Source organism: Amphiprion ocellaris, chromosome 18 (assembly GCF_022539595.1).
Source record: "Amphiprion ocellaris isolate individual 3 ecotype Okinawa chromosome 18, ASM2253959v1, whole genome shotgun sequence".
In the NCBI taxonomy this organism is placed as follows: Eukaryota; Metazoa; Chordata; class Actinopteri; family Pomacentridae; genus Amphiprion; species Amphiprion ocellaris.
The window spans coordinates 18,984,342-19,005,777 of NC_072783.1; the positions used below are offsets into that span (position 1 = coordinate 18,984,342).

The 21,436-nt window shown below is 39.9% G+C and overlaps 1 protein-coding gene across 14 annotated transcripts in view; it reads left to right on the plus strand.

Moving 5' to 3' along the window:
* The window catches only part of cacna1g (calcium channel, voltage-dependent, T type, alpha 1G subunit), a 321,585-nt gene that overhangs the window by 136,458 nt on the left and 163,691 nt on the right, over nt 1-21,436 (plus strand). The window lies entirely within an intron of this gene.

The window sequence follows — 21,436 nt, forward strand, 5'->3', positions numbered from 1 at the left end:
TGATTCATTCTCTGCTCAGGAAGCCATTACTCCATTGTATCTTGACATAGCTGATAGTTAGTTTCTGTTATATATTAATCTTCGAAATCTTGCACCTTTGCAGTACTATAATTACATTCCACCACTGCAGAACATATCAATACCAATTCTTGTGTGCATTAATTATCTAAACAGTCACTGGAAGAGCATATGTGCGCCGGTGTGGCCATAAAAGGACTTATGTTGTAGAAATATGTGATGTACATGGATGTACAAGGACACACTTTGATTTCGTGGCCTCTGTTTATTGTGGTGCAACTGTGATGTCTTGGTTTTAAATGGAAGTGGGAATCCTCCTTCCCCTCAGCATTGTTCTTCCGGTCACTCTTTAGTCTGTGAATAATGTCACAAAAATAATTTGTGAAAGCTGCCGTGCGTGTGTGTGAGAGAGAGAGAGAGCATACACAATGTGGCAGAAAACAGGTGCAAGAAATGAAGAATGTCTGTATCCATGGGCATCCACATGTATGTTGGCTGACACCGGAGAGTGTAGGTGGTGCATATATGTTAATATGTTTTGGTATTTTCATGGTTTATACTATTTCTGAACATTTAAAAAAAAAAAGTCTCATCTGTATGGAGAGCCTGCAGACATACAGAGACAATGGTAACCTAGGTAACGGCTGGTTGTCGAGCATTTGATATATCCTGGCAACAGTTGTTAAGTCTGCGGAGGAAGGCTCTGATGAACTGTTTGTTTCTTTCCGAGACGATAATTACAGCTAAGCTGCTTTTTCAGCAGGTCTGAACTCTGTCCTCCTAATCACCTCTCTGTCAGGAGGGAATGATGGAGGGATGGTTGGACGGAGCAGGTGGAGTAGCAGGGGGGAGAGAGGGATGTGCAGGGAAGGAGGGAGGGCAGGATGGATTTGTGCTGCATTCATGTGATAAGAAGAAAATCTGTAGAAAGGAGTTTTTTTTTTGTTGTTGTTTTGTTTTTTTTTACTTGAAACAAAAAGTCCACATCTGTTGTCGGCTGGTATGAAAACTCAGATTTGATGAATGACATTTTTATTTCACCAGAATTTCATCACATAACTCATTTTGCAATTGCATCATTGGCCGTACTTTAGCTCAGTATTTCATTTCACTGTATGGTTGTCTCTCCAGTGCTTAGTTTGGTCTGTCAGTCAACAGGGAAATTAGCATTTCTTCAAATGACCTGTGTAACACTTCTAAGTTGTTTCTTTTACCTGTCAGGTTGTTCAGAATCATTTGCACAAATCGTGAACACAACACCCCTTTAACCATCACATGTAAACAACATTTAGATCCAAGAAAGAGATGGTTATAATGCTTATATAAATTCTTTGTCTTTGTGGTGTTGATGAGACATGATACATTGTGATACAAAGTGATAATGCAGTGGTGGAAAAAAGTTTTCGGACACCCTTAAAATTTGACCCGATCTCAAATATTATCGTGAAATATTTGTTGAAAAATCTTTTTTGTGTTTCAAAAGGTGCGGCTGCATTAGACAGACACAAACAAATATGAATGGGGTTTTTTTGTTTGTTATTTACAAGAGAAATTAACAAAACTAAATTCTTGACAGTTTTAATATGTCAATTCTCAACATTGATGGTATTAAAGTCAACAAATAACAGAGAATGTGTTCAAAACTGAATAAAAAATAAAGAAACCATCACATCATCAAATTAATATTTAGTAATCCTGCCATTAGCCTGCAGTAGAGCTCTAATCCTGGCTGGCATGTTCCCCATGAGCATTTCACACTGTTGAGGGGTAATCTTGTCCCATTCTTCTTGAATTACTGATTTTAATTCTTCTAAATTCTTTGGTTTATGCTTTGAAACAGGCCTTTTGATAATCCACTACAGATTTTCAATGGGGCTCATGTCCAGGGATTGAGCTGGCCACTCTAAGACCTGGATACTGAGCTCCTGCAGCCAAGTTCTACCGGCCCTGGATGTGTTCAAGGGGCATTATCTTGTTGAAACATCCAGTTTTGACCTCAATGGAACAGTGCAAAGGGAACATGTGGGTTTGGAGAATGGCACAATATTTAGCAGAGTTCAATGTGTCATCACAGACAGTGAGATGACCAACACCAGCAGCACTCATGCATCCCCAAACCATGATACTGCCTCCACCATGCTGCCTCCATAATGCTTCTCCTGGCCTTCTCTGTACCCTCACATTAGCAGGAGGAAGATAAAGCTGGAAACTGGTCTCATCTGACCACAGAATCTTCTTGTAATTCCTTGCTGTCGAGTTCTTGTGTGCTTGGGCCCAACGACACCGGACTAGCCTCTGTCTCTCATTGGGCTTCTTGACAGCCTTGCAGGACCTTAAGCCATGATCTAAAAGTCGGCCACAGACTGTGTGGGTGGAACACTGGACACCAATTTGGTTTGAAAACTGCTGCTGAAGCTCCTGTGCTGTCATTGGGCGGTTTTCCCTGCACATGTGGATCAGGATGTGGTCATTTCTTGCTGAAGAAACCCTTAGACACCCAGATCTTGGTTTGTCTTCCAAGATACTGCTTTGTCTGTATTTCTGCAGAGTGTAACCATCTGCTGAAGGACTACATCGAGGCTTCCTGGCTATCTGGTGGCAGCTGTACCTTTCCTGGCTGAGAATCTGTATCTTCAGGCATATTTCCAGTGTTAGGTTCCTTGTTTTAGCCATTTTTGTTTCTTTCAAATGTGTTTTATATAGACACGAAAAATTGTGTCTTTTAATAAAAAGCACGACCTTCATTAGTGGATCACTAGTAAAAGAAATTGGACTTGAACACCTAAGAGTGATTCTTAATGCAATATTTCACAAATGCCTGGAGTGTCCAAAAACTTTTTTCCACCATTGTGTATGGAACAACATGATATTGTATGTTATGAAATGATCCACTATAATATAAAGCAATATGACATGGCATGATACAATATCGCGTGTTGCAATATAATAGAAATACAACATATGGTGCTTTACGATAAAATAAAATAAAATAAAATTCAATTAAATAATCTAATCAAATACCACAAAACACAGTTCCAAGTACAATTACAGCACAATATGACAAATTACAATATGATGCAATATACTTGATCATACCTTACGGAAATATATTTCATGGTATTGCCACTGCATTTACCACAGGTTGTACATACAGAGTACCCAGACATGTCACCCACATACTAGTGATTACATATATGTATATTTGTGTACGTAGAGTACATGGAATTGCCATTAGTAAAAACTAACACAGCATATTGTAATTAAACCACATATTACACGGCTTAATTTTGCATGCAAGAGATTTTCAAATTAAACAACCACAACTAAATAGGACAAATGGATCAATTCATTTCAAGACACGTTCAAAACATTACATTAGTTAATCTGCAAAGACTGTTTATTTGCATCAGAAAGAACTGATTGTGTCCAAGTGCAAAGTAACTCAGCTGTAGCTTGAATGACCTGTTAAGAGAGTGTGTTCATTTATTTATGTATTTATTTACTGAGTGGTGCAGTGGAGCCCCAATCGATAGCTGAGGGAGTCTAAATAGCAGAGTGCAGCAGCACTTACTGTAGCAGACAGGCCACCCTATCCATAGTGCATCAGTCTGACTTTACACCTTCTCTGTGGCTGAGATTCCTCCTGGACACAGACAGAGAGGAGAACTGAGGAGGGAGAGGAAGAGTGAGGGGAGGAGGAAGGGGGACAGATTGAAAGAGAGAGCCAGAGAAAGAAAAAAGAGAGGAGGTCAGGTCGATTCCCTCAATATTTAATCTGGTCTCATGTTTTAGAAGAGACACCATGGGTACAAATATTGATGTTGGTTGCATGGGCTAGCTTGTATAAATAACATTTTATTGTAGTTCATTGGCTATAAGGAACAGTGATCTGAAAGGTAGTTCACACTCAGTGACCTATTAAAAGTCTGTGGTTGGCTACAAAAATGCCCCTTTCTTACAATAAAATATTCAATGTAAGCATTTTCTGACTCTTAAAATGAAAAACCTTTAATCATCCCCTGCGGTACTCTGCTGTAATTACTGCCATTATGGCATATGCAAGTTCAATGTACTTGTAATATATGTAATCACTGCTTTTATCCAGTACCTGTAATCTAAAGTTTTTCACCTCCAGCACAGTAGTAATTACAGCTGCAAGTACCTGGTATTTTTCCGTTCAACTCAATGGTCCTCCTGAAGTCTAAATCCTGTCCAGAGTGACAGTATAGTGGATCTCAGAACAGCTGACGTCTGTCTAGTTTTTCTTGTGTATAGTCTGCTTTGAAACTTGTCTTCTGTGTGAAAATGGAGAAAGTATTTTTTATCTGACAGATAGAAATATGTTCACTAAGCATGCAAACACACTTAACACATACGACAATGAATGCTGATAGGATGGTTTTTAGTTTGTAGGACTTAAATCAAAATACTGAGCAACCAGATGTTTATAGCACATTAATATGAAACTTAAACAGTTGAGATGTTTCACTGTTAAACTACAATGTCCATGTCTGCAACCTAATATATCAGCATGATTTTATCCCATTTTTGCTGATATACACTGCGACAGGTGAGATGAAAAAAACTTGAATCATGGTGGCCTCCCTCATGTGGACAAGAGCTACACCATACTACACACACTGCTTGAGAATGGACTATATTGGGTTTTTGCTGATGTATAAAAAAAAATTGACATTATATTTTCCAACCTGTTTTGGCTGCTGATCCTGAATATGCTCATATTTTTACCACCTCATTACAGACACCAGGTCTCTCCTCTAGCGGTATTAACATATTGTTGTGCCTACTCTTGCAATGAGAGACCAAATTTTTCATTTGTTCACATTTGCAGGGCAAAAGAAGGAAATGACTTCAGCTTATAAGGAAAATATGCCAAATTTAGAATTATTTAACCATTTCAAACAAAACTGTGTACTCTTGAAGCCAGACAGGAGTGAGCTGCCTGTGATTGTTATTTTTCAGCCGATGCTGATATTTCATACACTACCGGCCAAAAGTTTTAGAACACTCCAATTTTTCCTGTTTTTTTATTGAAATTTAAGCAGTTCAAGACCAATGAATAGCTTGAAATGGTACAAAGGTAAGTGATGATCTGCCAGAGGTTAAAAAAAGGTAAGATTACCCAAAACTGAAAAATAATGCACATTTCAGAATTATACAAAAAGACCTTTTTCAGGGAACAAGAAATGGGCAAAAAACTTAAAGCTGTTCTGCAGCAATAGAGATTGATCAAGCCTTGAAAGTTGGTGCTACCAAATCCTACAAGTCTCCCAGTTTTTCTTGATCACTTACAACCCCTCTGTCTGCGTAAAAGTAGTGCTGGAACACACTGTGCCACCATACCCTAGAGAGCATTATTTGAACAGTATTGTACTGCAGAAATTAGTGTGTTGCTGTAAAAAATGGTGAGGAAAAGGCAATTAACAACAGAAGAGAGACAGACGATCATAACTCTGAAAAATGTAAGTATTTCTTACAGAGAAATTGCAAAAAAATCAGTGTGTGTGTTAGTGTGTACAGTTTTCTTCGCCATGAAAAGGGGCTTAGAAACTGGGGGAAACTCTGACAGGAAGAGGTCTGGAAGACCCAAAGCCACAGCAGAATCAGAAGACAAGTTTCTAAGAGTCAACAGGCCTGCATGATAGGCGACTCACAGGACAACAACTGCAAGCACAGCTTAATAGTGGTCATAGTAAACAAGTCTCAATTTCAACTGTGAAGAGAAGACTTGGAGTTGCAGGTTTGACAGGTGGAGTTGCAGCAAGAAAGCCATTACTAAGACGTCAGAACAAGAAAAAGTCTGTCTGCATGAAAGTAGTGTTGGAACACACCATGGCACCATATCCTTGAGAGCATTATTGAGCAGAATAAGAAAACGAGGCTTGCCTGGGCCATGAAACACCACCAATGGACTACTGAAGACTGGAAAAAGGTGTTTTAGACTAATGAATCAAAATGTAAACTCTTTAGTTCATCGCTCAGGATTTTTTTGTATGCCTTTGAGTAGGAGAAAGGATGGTTCATCATTGTGTGACATCAACTGTCAAATATGGAGGAGGAAGCGTGATTTTTTTTTATATTTTAACTTCATTTGTTTATTTGTTCTATGCTTTCATTTCAGAGTACAATGCTGTTGTCTGTTGTGCTTCACACTGTGTCCACCAAAGCCAAATACACAGAAATCTGCACGACTACATCAGTTTTTTTTTTTAATGAGAACAGAGGTCGAGCTACAGCGTTCTTTAAAGTGGTCGATGCACGAGGAAGAGACATGAAAATGGATCGCACTACAATATTTCTGTCATGTCATACAAAGTAAAAGGAACAAAAACTTTTGGAGCAAGAGTGGCCTTAAAGTAAAGTTTAGAAAAGATTCTGGCACTGAACGGAGACTATATACCATACTCATCTTCTTGATCACTGTCTCGATCATTTAAGGTAATCAGACCAAAATATCATTATTATTTCTATAATGAGAATTGACTTTCAGAATGCAAGCCTAGCACGTTTAACTGGCTTTAAATATTTAGCGCGTCGTCTTGGATATCAGACTTGTGATTGAGTCACTCTAAAGAGAGAAACCCAGAACCTAATCCTGAGCACCATCTCCTTTCTTCTCTTTATGATTTATTGATGATACTTTGGATCAGCTCCAGCACAGTGTGGGAGACAGCCGAGGGAAAGAAGAGAGTGAGAATGGAGGAGAGAAGGTGAGGGGTGGCTAAAGATGTCTGCAGGAATGGAGACAAAGCAAAAGATCAGGGAGAGAAGAAGAGACAAGGTTAAAGAGGGGCACCAATGTTAGACAGGAAAGTAGTGCAAAAACCGAATAGACACTTTTTTTTTTACCTTACTGAGACACTTTTTTAGTTAAACATTTTAAAATGAGGTGAAATAATCAATTTCTCTCTCATGGCTGCGGGTTAAGTCCAGAGCTGCAGGGTAAGTGAAGTGTCACACTCTGAGATGGTGTTTTGATTACAGTGGCCTCAGGTAAGTTATGGTGCAGTTCAAATCAAAGGAGGACCTGCTGAGCTGAGGCGGGCAAATTGACTGGCTACCTGCTGCTGGCCTAAATACCAAAGTCCTTATTGGCAAGATTTGCCATCTTGGTAATGCCCCTGGGCAGTTTTTTTAGGGCTAACAAGACTTGGTGCCTATCTAAATGAATAGGGAGAGATTCACAATTGCAGTTGTCAATTGGGCGTAAAACCTGCATTAATAGACTCGCCAGTCAAATCTGATAAAAACTCCATAAAAAGTGACTTTTTTCCAAAATAAGGTGTAATACATGATTCCCTAATGGTCATACTTCTGACCTTCTGACTTCTGGCTGTAGTTTGGAAAATAAAAAGCTTGGATGCATCAAGAAATGATGAGGTAATGGTGGCAACTAGGAAGACAAAGAAGCAGAAGAGTGGGGCGGAGACAAGTGGTTCACACATATTTCAGTTGTTTTTTTTTTTAACCTTGTGTTTTTCCCAATAATGTGGCTATTGTAGCTATTATAGAGGTTCTGGGAAGTGAGGAGTCACACAAAAAAGTATTTGAACAGCGTTTGGGTTCCCTGCAGTTCTCCAAAACACATACTTTTTACATGAATCATTTTAAAGATTTGTTTTCCAGCCTGACCCAAAGTAAACACAGAAATTAGAAATTATGTGCAGGTTTCCTGACATAGACGTCACCGTACTTCTAGTAGCTGGAACCTAACCTGTTCTCTGTCGCTGTGATTGTTTCTCTCTTCAGCTCTGGCAAACCAGACACTGTTAGATGATGTAACAAGCTTGGTATTTTGTGAAATACAGTGAGATTTACCTACCACTGATGGGCTCAATCATTACTGTGTGAAACTGTTTGACTTGAATATAATGGTTTTCAATGTATGTGTAAATGTCCTGCACTCTAGCCTTAACCATTTTTCATTTTATGGTGTTTAAGCTTAAGCTTAAAATGTGCAGACATGATGCAAAAAATGTGCCCGAAGTTCCTTGGTGGAGTAATTAGAGTTAAAAATCTACGTTTCTGTTGATTTAACAGTTAAACAAAACTTAATGAACAGGCATTAGGAATGTTCGTAAGACTTTTTTTTTTCACTTTGAGCACAGCCAGTCTACTTTAGGTGTGACCCCCTGCTTGTTATGTTAAGCTAAGCTCACTATGTCCTATATAATGATCATTTTTTTCATGTCACTCTCCAGCAGAGAATAAATAAGGGTATTTGAATGTTAAACTGTTCCTTTAATATGACAGCAGAATTAGAGAGGAGTGCGAGAGGAGGAAGTGTGGACAAGTGATGTTGCAATCCAGAGGAGAGAGGACACAGACAAGGATACAGCATCCATGAACAAAGATGGCCATTAAACAAACTGTCCACTGCCAGGAGTCCAGCAGTCAGTCTCTCTGTGAGCTCAGCACTAAGCAGGATACTGTACTTTCTTGTCCTGGATGTCCTTATCCACCTGGTTTCTCCTCCATTAGCTAGATTATTTCCCCACGACAAATGGGTCAGCAGATAAGCCATAGATCATCAGTCAGAGGGAAGGAGTGTGGGAGTGAGGGAAGGAGAGGTGGTGATGGAAAAAATAAGCAAGAAAAATGTTGAGCTGAGACGGTTCAGAGCTTCACAGGGATCAATTTGCATGTATGGCTGTTCCTGTGTTATCTACAAAAACAACAGCGCGGTAATAGAGAAGAACATCTTGCAGGCTCTTGTGTTCCTTGTGTTCCTAAATCAAGTTCTGCTTTCATTAGACATTTGTGGGAAATCCTCCCTTTGCACAGAAGGTAAATACTCTTAAAGTGAAGTATCCAAAGCACCGAGCAAGTGTCCATCAAGACAATGCATCTCTCTACTTTTTACGATGTTATGTCTTTTGTTTGTCTTGGTACTAAAATAGATATTATCATGAAATGATGAAGAAATTGCTCATCATGATTTCAAAAATAGAAAAACACTGATGCTCCATATTGGCTTTCTGCATCGCTAATGCACCAGCTATCGGTAAGTCCATCACTCATTTGGGTATAAAGTTCCTCTTAAGTTCTTATTAATTGCTAGTTACTTTCAAAATTAGCAATTTATTTCAATCCAGTTCAATGCTATTTCTATAGTTCCAGTTCACATAACATAACACGTAACATAAGTCATCTCAGGGCACTTCATATAGTACACAACTCGTAATGTATTTGTTACAAAATAGTTTTATAGAAACAAACAGAGCAAATCCAAAGGCTGCTTTGAACAAGCTCTTTGGCAACAGTGGGGAGAAAAATCTTCCCAGAAGAAAGGCAGCTTCTGCAGAACCAGGCTCAAGGAGGGTGGTCATCTGCCTCGATTGGTTGGGGTGAGAATGAAGGGGAGAGAGAACAATATAGCAGAGAGAAAACAATTAAACAACCCATAAGAGAAGAGTAATCCCTGGCGAAGTTAGCGAGGTCAAATCAGAGACATGTCGCTCCACAGCCAGAGATACCTCCAGCAAGGACAAAACATCAATTTTGGAAGGAAAAAGATGAAGTTAGTGACATGCAGCAGTGGTATGTACATGTAAGGAGAGAGGAGGAGAAGAGCTCAGTGCATCATAGGAAGTTTCCCAGCCATGTGCGCCGACTGCAGCCTAACTAAGTGATAGTTCAGGGCCACCTGAGCCGGCACTAGCGAGAAGCTTTATCAAAGAGGAAAGTTTTAAGCCTATTCTTAAAATTAGAGAGGCTGTCCGCCTCCTGAACCCAGTCTGGGAGCTGATTCCACAAGAGAGGAGCTGATAACTGAAGGATCTTCTTCTCAGTCTGTTTTTAGAAACTCTAAGGAGCACAAGTAATCCAATACTCTGACAGTGAAGTGCTCTGTTAGGATAATGTGGTACAATAAGGTCTTAAAGTAACAATGGAGGTTGGTCATTAAGAGTTATCGTATATAAAGAGAAGGATTGCAGAAGCTCTTCTAGATTTTACAGGCAGCCAGTGAAGAGAAGCTGATATTATTCACTTGGGTTGCACACTTAACAAATGTGTATAATATGAGTAATTGGTTGATTGAAAACTCTTGAACTGCTGTTCAATCAAGAACAATCACCTATGTAAACCACAAGTCACTGTAGCATTGCAAATTGGCCTAATTTTATTTTAAGAGGTACAAAAATGTTTGCCAGATTTATGTCCACGTATATGAGTAAATATGTGTTTTAAAGTCTAGTAAAAATCACAGAGTTTGTAATATATGTGGAAACATTGGATTATGCTCACCAAAGTTTAGATTTAGCCATTTAAAGTCATGAACTTATTTATCATTGACTTCAAAAAGGTGTGTGAGATTTTATTTATTTATTATTTTTAAAGCTATTTGATCACCTAACCACCAGTAGACAGGACAGTCTAAAAGGTAACACTTGTTGGGAGAAATAAAAATCAACAAGGCAACTGCTACTGCTCATGATCTTTAATATGTGGTTCTGTGGTTCCCCGGTGGTGGAACGAGTTACCAAACTATGATCAAGCTACAGAGTCCCTCTCAGTCTTTCAGAGAAGACTGAAAAACCCAGCTCTTCACTGAACACCTTTGCACTTGACAGACTGCAAAACATTTTTTAAAATTCTATTAGCCTGCGCTGCCTGTATACCCCAAAGTCCTTGTTTTGTGGTACTTATCCAGGTTGTTTTCTCCTGACTAGATCCTTGCTTGTGTTGTATCTACTCTCAGATGTACGTCGCTTTGGATAAAAGCACCTTCAGGGTAAATCAAACTGAAACTACAGATTTCTGTTGCAGTGGAAATGATGACCTTGGTTGCTATTTTGGTATTGTGTCACTGAAAGGATCGAAAAACTAAATAAGAATTTCTGATATCATGACGCTAGATTTGTGTGTGTTGAGGCACAGAATTGAAACCTCCAATTTCCAAGATTGATTTGTGCAGCTTTAAGACTGAAAAAGAAGAGAAAATTGTGTTTTTTTTTTTTCCACTGGCCAAAGAATGTGCTACAATTACAGGTTTTTTGATTCTGTACAAGTCAAGAAACAAGTATGAAAAACACACATTTTCATGGAAATATGCCTTTTGTAAGTTCTTTTATTGATGTTTTACAGGATAATTTACACCATAGTGAATGTGTGCTTTATTATGGTAGCTGGAGGGATTCTTCTAGTAGTTTCAGTTTGCTAGAAACATGGTTATATTTAATGTATGTTTTGCATGTTTAAAAAAGTAACCCAACTATTTAAAAGTGTGCTACGAAACACTGTCAGCCTTATAATGGACCAGTAAAAACAAAAGTCAGTGCAGCAGCCATGACCAGATACATTATGTTTTTCATCCATCTGTCCCATTCTCATAAAAATATCATCTCAGGAATGACTTTGGGGAATTTCTTCAAATTTGGCATCCAAGAATGTAATCATTACAATTTGGTGTTCAAAGGATACTGTGACCTAACAAACCCCCTTTTTGACTGGAACCCAAGAAATAATTCACTAATGATGACAAAATCTTGCTGAAATGCCTAATGTAATAAAATTCTAGCATTTTATACTCGAAAGGTCAAAGCTCAATTTCACTGTTACGTCGCAGTGTTCTGCAAAAACACTTTTCAGGCCATTACACAAGACCATTACACAGAAACAGAAGGAGAGGTAGTTACCGAATTTCATATTTGTTTGGATGCTGAACTGGTGACACTAATCCTGATTCATAGATTCTCTGTTCTGCCAGGTTCAACTGTTTGTGAAACATCTACATGTTAGAATTCTTCTTTGCAGCAACATCCATATCTGTGAGGGAAGATGCCATATTTCTCAATGGAAATTATTCACTGGAGTCATATATGTCAGTATCATGACAACTTCCACTTCACCAAAAAGTACACAGTACCTTTTATTAAATTCCTTTTAAGTCTGCACTGCATGTATTGTACAAGTCTGGACAAACATGGAGGTAAACTGCAACTTCACTGGCTCGCAGAATCATACAGTTCTAGTCAGACTTATATATGCACTTGTACTTAACAAGATTTGTAAAGAGGTTTTGATGTCTAAAATCAGTGGATTTCCTATTTAAATTGTATGTAACCCAAATTATGTGTGATCAAAAAGATTATCACATCAAAGAAAATATGTTAAACCATCTGTTAGTTTCCTCATTATGCTTTGTTAGTTCCTCAGTCCTTTATTCATAACATAATGTTTCTGGGGTTGTTTTTATTGTTTTCTCAGTTGCATCCTATTGGTATGATAAAGTGATTAGGTTTCCCTTTGCAGCAGTATTTTTAGGCCATCACCCTCTCTGATGGCTCGAAGATTTTTACTCTTTCTACTTTTGACTGCAGGCACAATGCTCTGCAAAATGTTGCACCTTAGAATAATCTCAATTTTTCCTGCTGATGGCATATTCATGCACGACTACATAAAAAGTTTCTGTCTGATTACAAGTGGGGATCAGCGGGATACCGGGCTCTGCAGTTGTCAAAAAAAATAGCACACTTGGAATTTTTTGATAGCAGAATGAAAATCCCTCAGGCATTAACTAATTCACATGAAAATTGGTTTGTTGAGCTTGATTTTCTTTGACCTGAGAACAATGAGTTTGAATTGGACTATTTTATATGGAGAAAAGACACCGAGCTGTCACGTATTGAAAACATATCAGTGCAGTTTGCACCGATAACAAATGAATGGTTTTCTGTAGGGAGAGATGCTAAGCACGGATCATTATTTGTAAATAAATGATGTTTTTATTCAGCTTCTGTCCGTTTCAAGTGAGCAACATCTTATTACCTGCTCAGCTTTTAAAGAAGAGTGTGACGTAGTTTAGAGGTTAATTTCCAGTTTGTACATACTGACTCTGAAGTGTCCACCAGCAACACATTTAATACCTATCTTTATGCACTTCTATAGCTGAGATCTCTGACCTGTTGCTTGAGGGTTAGAAGGACAGAATATCCCCACAGAGTCTGAGAAAAAGGAGATATTCAGTCATGAACCATGACTGTGAAGAGCAAGTTGGTTAACATTTGGGTTAGATAAGCAGCAGAGTGGGTTGATAGCAGAAACTGTTACTGATGAAAGGGTTTCAATCTGATTCAGCACGAAAACACTCCATCTGTCTGTTCTGTGTAGTTTCCTCTCTTCACTTCGGCCCAACAATTTTACATGCACTGACTTCAACATTGTCATTATTAGGTCTTGTCCATGTTGTAACCTGAAAAGCCCTTTTTACAAAAGGCTTGGTAAGAGCTGCACAGATCATTTCCACTTTAATACTGTATACACAAATATGCTTACATACTACAATTAAAACCACCCCTACACACAGAGAAACACACAAGAGCTATCCATCACTCAGATTTTCATTTGCTGAGGAACATCTAGTGTGACAGCTTGCCTGTCACGGAAGTGGAGGCGACTAGAAAGTAAGCAAAATGTGACTAAAGAAATAGCAGAGGAACGGACAGATGAGTGGTTGGTTTGTAATATGTAAATGACAGGACAGAATATAAAGGAGAACCGCAGTGTATAAATATAATCCAATAATCTAATAACAAAGTCATTATCTCATGTATGGGCTAATCACAGTAGGGGTTCAACACATGACACAATCTGACAGCTGAAATCAGGAAGTTACTCAGGCCCAAAACTGAAAATAATTGCTACCTGAATGTATTATTCAGCAGTCATGAATATGATTCAATATTTCATTAATGAATGCTTTCACTCTGGGCTGATGGTGTTTTGTATGCAAATGTTTAATGAAGCGAAATAGCCCCAGAAATACTTTAAAATTTGTTCTAGTTTTGCATGAAAGTAATCTTTTTTTTTCCTCACCATGGTCAACACATTTTGGAATGAAGTGTGAAGTCAATTAATATTAATGTAGGTTGCAGTGAAGTTGTGGATGAACTGAATGCTAGGAGTTGGGTGTTGGAAGCAAATTTCCATTTTGCTGCATGAAAATATTTGACTTTGCTTTCGGCAAACTTAAATAAGAAAGCTTGTTCGGAGCATGTACATGATAAAAGCCTCTTTGTGACCCATTGAGTTGTCACGCTAGCACTCCCCATGCTTTTTCAGTCTTGGTGCTATCTTAGGCTACACACATCTCACCGGTTTTTGTACTCAAGCATGAAAGATGTTAGTTCTTGTTTTGTCATTTTAATTTTTTCACTGAGCCACCAAACTCCACAAGCCAAAACTCACACAGTAGTCATGTTATTTTTCATATAATGGGTAGTGTGTGCTAGTATAGCATTCTTTTAGAGTTGTGGTATTTATTTTCTTGTTAGCTCTGTTTTTGGTCTGAACCAACTCCTAAGGGAAACATCTGGCTTTTTAGCTGCTAAATGATTCATTGTGTTCACCAGCTAGGAGGTGATGTTTTTCTGTCTGCCATGTAATGTTGTGCAGGTAGAAAACTGCAGTTTAGAAATGATAAACAATCTGCCTCATTAGAAAAATAGCTAAACTTTTTAGCTATTGAGTTGTCGAAAAGTCAAGGTCAGCAGCGTCCCAGCTCCAAGTCTGTATGCTATGTTATCACTAAACACAACACTTTACTCAGGTTTTATATGATTATGAACAAAATTGTGCAAACAAATACTGCTAAAATTGCAATATATTAATATATAACTTCCATGGCTGCCGCCTTCTCTGGAAACACAAGTTGTGAACTCTGACTTTCAGAAAAGTTACATTTACAACGTTGTGAATACTAACTTTTCACATATGCATTGTATAATCTATTAGAATATGATTAGGAAAGTCGCTTTCTTCCTTAGTGTTATTGTTAGTGCCCAGGTTGAAATATTGGCGCTTTCAGAAAGCAAATCAATAAAACATGGATGCTACACATCAGCTGTTAAATGTGAATAGATAGCCTGTAGCATTTTAATGAACAACCGTAGTATTGTTACATCTCACTATACAGTGAAACAATTGTATCTTACCCTTTATCTCCATGCCATGACATGCTAAACATATCCTGGAGCTTTCACTGTACTTTGTATTCACATTCAGACCTTCAATTTTTCTCCCCTTAATAGACAAATAATATAAACAGCCATTATCAGCTATGTACGTGGAGTGATCAATAAATACAGCAGTGTCTGTCTTACATACTGTCCATTTTTCGAACAGAATAACTTTACATACAGTATTTCAGAATATCCAAAGCCATTCTTCAATGCGCTGTGCAGCGACAATGCCTCAGCTAGACTAATCAGTAATTCAGCAAATGCATTTCCAGCATTATCACTGAAATTCTTTACTGATAAAGCAAACACCCCAGCCTCAAATCGAGCGTGAAAACTAAGGAGACTCCATCAAAATTTGTCACTTCCGTTCAGCGTTTCTCAGTCTATCCATCATAATTTGCAAAAAAACACTCAGATGAAGACCCAGCCGGGGACATGATGAAATAAAATACAGTGCTGAGGTTCCTTTTATATTTGTCTCACCGCTGATTTCCTCCTGATTTAGCCATTTGGCCCCTCCATCAGTCATCGTCTTATTCATCTGTCAGATATGGGACTGGTGGCCACTTAACATTATAACAGTGCAGTCGCTGCAGGAAGACAGATGGATGCACTGACTGGGATGGACAGATAACAGACAGACTGACAGATCCAGGTAGAAAGGCAGACAGATAAAGGTTAGGTGAGGACAGAACAGGTTAAACATTCCTAACTTCCTGAGCTGACTTGTGTACTTTGTCTATCATAGGCCTTCCTGGGTGGCATTATGTCGTGTGTGTGTGTGTGCGTGTGTGTGTGAGTGTGTGTGTGTTTTCCAGCTTGTCTTTGTTTTGAAGGAGATGTAACTGGAAAGCTGTATGTATACCATCCTTCATGTGCCTGGCACAAACACACACACATTCTGAGATAAGAGAGGACAAACTAAGACACAAGCTGTCTACATGCCCAGAGCGGTGTGTGTGTGTGTGTGCGTGCGTGTGTGTGTGTGTGTGTGTTATGTGTACGGCCTGTCATTGTGTGCTTTTTAATATATGACTTGCATGAATCTCATTACATTCTTCTGTGAGTTTGTCCTTGTGAGGATCTCTCTATATCAAGATGTGCGCAATTATCATATCACAACGTGTATGACAACATGTAAAACTGTTTTTGTCCTCGACTCCCTCCCCTTTTGCGTAGGCCTGCTTTAGTTTGGGAACTCTCCTCACGCAAGCTCCCTCAAAGGTTGGGCCTCCCCCGTCCTCTCCTGCTTCTCATTTCAGAGCTGCCCTTCCCCAGTATCAGCATCATCAACACTGGCACGGACTCTGACGAAAACAGCGCACGACTTCCTGCCGTTTCCATCGTTTGTTTGATACACTCCATTTCTCCTCAGCTGTTTCTTCATTCCAGATGAGGGGAGATGGGTCAGTTTTCACTGAGCGCACCGAACTTCATCTGGCTCTCATCAGGGGCAGCAAGTGTTTTTGCATAGACTATTTTTCAACAGACATCATTCATCATCCGCTTTTAAGTTTGTTTATGTAACTCTGTCTGACGAAAAATTACCCTAATATTTGTACTATATTGCTCTGGGGATTTATAGCTTGTCTGTGGCACTCAAACATAAGTTTTCCCATTGGTATCCTGATAATGTTACCATAAATTTCCCATAGGGAATATACTACTCAACACTGTAATCACGGTGAATTTATTGTATGTTCTCTAACTGCCCTATACCCTTCTAATCAGATTCAATTGCTATTTTGCTTTCGCTTCATTATTCAGTCTGACATTCTGTTCATATAAGCCATTTTCTGTTTGGATGATTTTGTTATTTTGACCTAACTAATCAGTAATGACTGATGTGCAGCACTGTGCAAACATTTTAGACCATGAAAGTAATATGAGGATGCTTTAAAAAATTATAGTATGAACGTTTTTGTACTTATCAATTAATGTCATACAAAGGTTGCAGGGGAAAAAATCTAATCAACGTTTGGTTAACAACGCTTTGACTTTAAAATGTATTTGTTCACTTGGCGTGTCCTCTGACTATTGGGGAAATTGCTGTGGATTTTGGCGCTCTCAGTGTCTTCTGTCTCTGTGTGGCCCATTGACTGCATCTAAAGATGGATGAACCCTGCGAATACGTCGCCCTTAGCTTTTCTGAATATTGGTTTTAAAAGTCAGTATGATGGCTCTGGCCTTTCGTCATCTTGCCAACTCCCAGCTAATCCAAACATGATCAAAGAGGAGGAACAAGAGTGAAGCTAATACCAGTGACCCACCTGTCACTTAAAGTGACCTCGGCCTTTATTATGCATAACTTTAAGTTGGAATACAAATTAAATGGGTGAGTTATATGAAAATCCCCTACAGTTTCCATGAACGGAGAAATTATGTATGGAGACCAAAAGCGTTCTTTGTACCAGTCTGTAAGCGTATTTATTTCTGCTGTAAAGTTGGTCATTTCAACACGGAGGTCTATGAGGATTGACTCGCTGTTGGAGCTACAAGAAGACATTTAATGAACTGCAGTTTTTGGTACTTCATGTTTCAGGACTAGATGTTACCACCTTGTGTGGGCCAGACCACCTGCTGCAGGAGTTGTTGTTCTTATCTTTGTTGAAGACTCGGTGTCATTCTACAGAAATATTTTGGACCAAATCAGTTGCCTCTGTGATGATTTTACTAAGCCTAAAATATCCGTACTTGTCTTGTCAACATCATAGACGCCTTTGGCAGAAACAAAGTTTGAAAAAAAAACATGCTTTTTGTACCATTCAGAACTCTTCTGTGTTTTGACCAGATGCAACAACAAAAAAATCCCAACACCACTGATGTGATAAAAACGCAGACTACAAATGAGGAAGACAAAGAAAAAAAAAAGAGATGTGCTCTACAGCTGCTTTCCAGCTGCTCTACATGCTTGTTTCCATTTTGGGGCCATTTTCTGGCTCTGACACACTGAGATGACATCTCCTCTCTTAATCTTACTTACACATATCTGATTGGATTAGTTGTTTTTTCCAAACACGGACACCAGTGAGCACAACACAAGGCTATTTCTGGTGCAGAAGAATTCTGAGGTTTGATTAGTAATGTAGTACAGCTGAACTGGCTTCAAATCAAAATCGCAGTTTTAAACAATGCAGTTATCAAATCGCAAAGATCGTAGTTTGGGATATCCATTATGCAGCATGTCTGATGCAGGATTGTGTCAAGTTCAACTTGACTTTCTCGTGCTCTCCTTATGTGACAGCATTCACATTGGAAATAGTAATCACTTTTGTTGTTGAGCATACTAATTATTCTCTACAATTACCGCAGGATTCTAAAGGTACAGCATCAGAAATGGTAAATGCAGTTTTTTGTTGTTGTTGATTTCACCATCAGCTGAGCAGCTAACCATTCCATCTCCAAGATTTAGCCTTCATACACTATATTGCCAAAAGTATTCGCTCACCCATCCAAATAATCAGACTCAGGTGTTCCAATCACTTCCATAGCCACAGGTGTATAAAATCAAGCACCTCGGCATGCAGACTGCTTTTACAAACGCTTGTGAAAGAATGGGTCGCTCTCAGGAGCTCAGTGAATTCCAGTGTGGAACTGTGATAGGATGCCACCTGTGCAACAAATCCAGTCGTGACATTTCCTCGCTCCTAGATATTCCACAGTCAACTGTCAGCTGTATTATAAGAAAGTGGAAGTGTGTAGGAATGACAGCAACTCAGCCACCCAGTAGTAGACCACGTAAACTGACGGAGCAGGGTCAGCGGATGCTGAGGAGCATAGTGCCAAGAGGTCGCCAACTTTCTGCAGAGTCAGTCGCTACAGACCTTCAGACTTCATGTGGCCTTCAGATTAGCTCAAGAACAATGCTTCAGCAGAGAGCTTCATGGAATGGGTTTCCATGGCCGAGCAGCTGCATCCAAGCCATACATCACCAAGTGCAATGCAAAGCGTGGGATGTAGTGGTGTAAAGCACACCACCACTGGACTCTAGAGCAGTGGAGACGTGTTCTCTGGAGTGACGAATCGCGCTTCTCCATCTGGCAATCTGATGGACGAGTCTGGGTTTGGCGGTTGCCAGGGGAACCATACTTGTCGGACTGCATTGTACCAAGTGTAAAGTTTGGTGGAGGGGGGATTATGGTGTGGGGTTGTTTTTCAGGAGCTGGGCTTGGACCCTTAGCTCCAGTGAAAGGAACTCTGAATGCTTCAGCATACCAAGACATTTTGGACAATTCCATGCTCCCAACTTTGTGGGAACAGTTTGGAGCTGGCCCCTTCCTCTTCCAACATGACTGTGCACCAGTGCACAAAGCAAGGTCTATAAAGACATGGATGACAGAGTCTGGTGTGGATAAACTTGACTGGCCTGCACAGAGTCCTGACCTCAACCCGATAGAACACCTTTGGGATGAATTAGAGTGGAGACTGAGAGCCAGGCCTTCTGGTCCAACATCAGTGTGTGACCTCACAAATGTGCTTCTGGAAGAATGGTCAAAAATTCCCATAAACGCACTCCTAAACCTTGTGGACAGCCTTCCCAGAAGAGTTGAAGCTGTTATAGCTGCAAAGGGTGGACCGACGTCATATTGAACCCTATGGATTAGGAATGGGATGTCACTTACGTTCATATGTAAGTCAAGGCAGGTGAGCGAATACTTTTGGCAATATAGTGTATGTCATTGTTTGTTATCGTAAATCATAGCACAGGCTCATTCCAATCGCTGTTCCAGTGTCAGAAAACCACCATATCAGTGTATGTATCTGTAGAACAGAGCTTGTAACTTTAACTGAACTTAAAGGCGCACTCCAGAGACTAAGTATTGCACTTTTGTTAAACTGTAAGATCAAGAAAAGACAGACTGAATGAAAAAAAGAGAGAATTGTTCAAATCAACGTAGTAGAGGCTGAAGAGTCTCTGGAGCTCCTTAAACCTGGATCCTACACTTCCCAGAGTGCAACTCAATAATATCTTTTCCTTAGGCCATTCCTGCCCCGGGGCACAGACTGAGATTACTTGTGAGTAAGTTTCCCATACTTAACAAAGCTCCTCCAGAGCCATGGATGACATCACATGACCACTTTCACAGGCTGGATAATACTCTGCATGACATTTAAATTGACTCTGATGTGTAATATTGGTAGAGTGCACCTTTAATGGTATTTTTATTTTTTTATTGTTATTATTTCCTATATGATGTCACCCGTAATATCCCATTATTAGTAAGGTATCCGTTTTTGTCATTTTTGTGCTCCCAAAGACTTTTTTTCTCTAAATTACTCTTTCATGAAAGTGCTGCTGCTGATGTAAAGTGTCTGTGTCCAGGGACTGGAAGATACTGTTAACCTTCCGTCTCCCTGCTGGTGGTGGGAGGGCATCTCAGTGCAGTTCTGTTAACTGTTTACCCATTTACCTCCTCTCTCCAGACTGCAAGCCATCTGTCAGCTTTGGGTGTGCTAGTACACACTTGTGTGTGTGTGTGTGTGTGTGCGTGCGTGCGTGCGTGCGTGCGTGCGTGCGTGCGTGCGTGTGTGTGATTTTGCGCTGCTTTTGTGTAACAAGCCAGAAAGGCCCGTACTGGGACACCATTAAGTGTTGAGGGAGAACTCCTCATAGTTCCATTACGGACATTTCTTGCACTTAAAGTGGCGAACACGTCGCCCTCACAGACAAATACATCGTCTGACATGTGTTGCGAATTTTTCAGACAGACAGACGGACTTGGAGTCGGTTCGAGGAGGGAATTCCTTCATCTGCACGCTCCTCCAAGCTGCACATGTGCTCGGCATCTGCTCCACACACGAGCAGAGACGGCGATAAACACTGATCAAGAAACAAGAAAAAGGTTTTTTCAGGCATTCCACAGTCTCGCTCTCTCCTCTAAGCGCTGTCCTTCTAACCTCCCATCACAGCCTGAAAGGGCCTCTAAAGAGCTGCTGAGAGGGTGTTCAGAGCGTGAGCCGTCTCAAGGTTACGAGGCAGACTGATCTGATGCTCTTCTTTTATGTACCGTGGACGCCACATCCTCCGCTCAATGACGAGTGATTCACCCGCTCTTGACGTCTCAAAGGGGATGCACACATGCCACTCGCTCCTTTGAAGGTTGATTGTGCGAGGGTGCATGTGAATATATGCTTGTGTTTGTCAGGCACACAAACATTGCGTGTATGCTGCGCTCCATGTACAAGAACAAACAGACGCAGTGTAGTGTGTGTGTGTGTGTGTGTGTGTGTGTGTGTGTGTGTGTGTGTGTGTGTGTGTGTGTGTGTGTGTGTATGTGTGTGTTTCGAACTTTCTGGTCTTTTAGCTGCAGTCCAATGAGTGTTGGAATGAAAGCATATTGTTTGCCAGAACACATGCATTGCAGTCGTCTCTACAGGAAAGAATGTAAAGTGGTTCAGAACATGAGAAGATTAATTACCAGCAGCCCATTGAG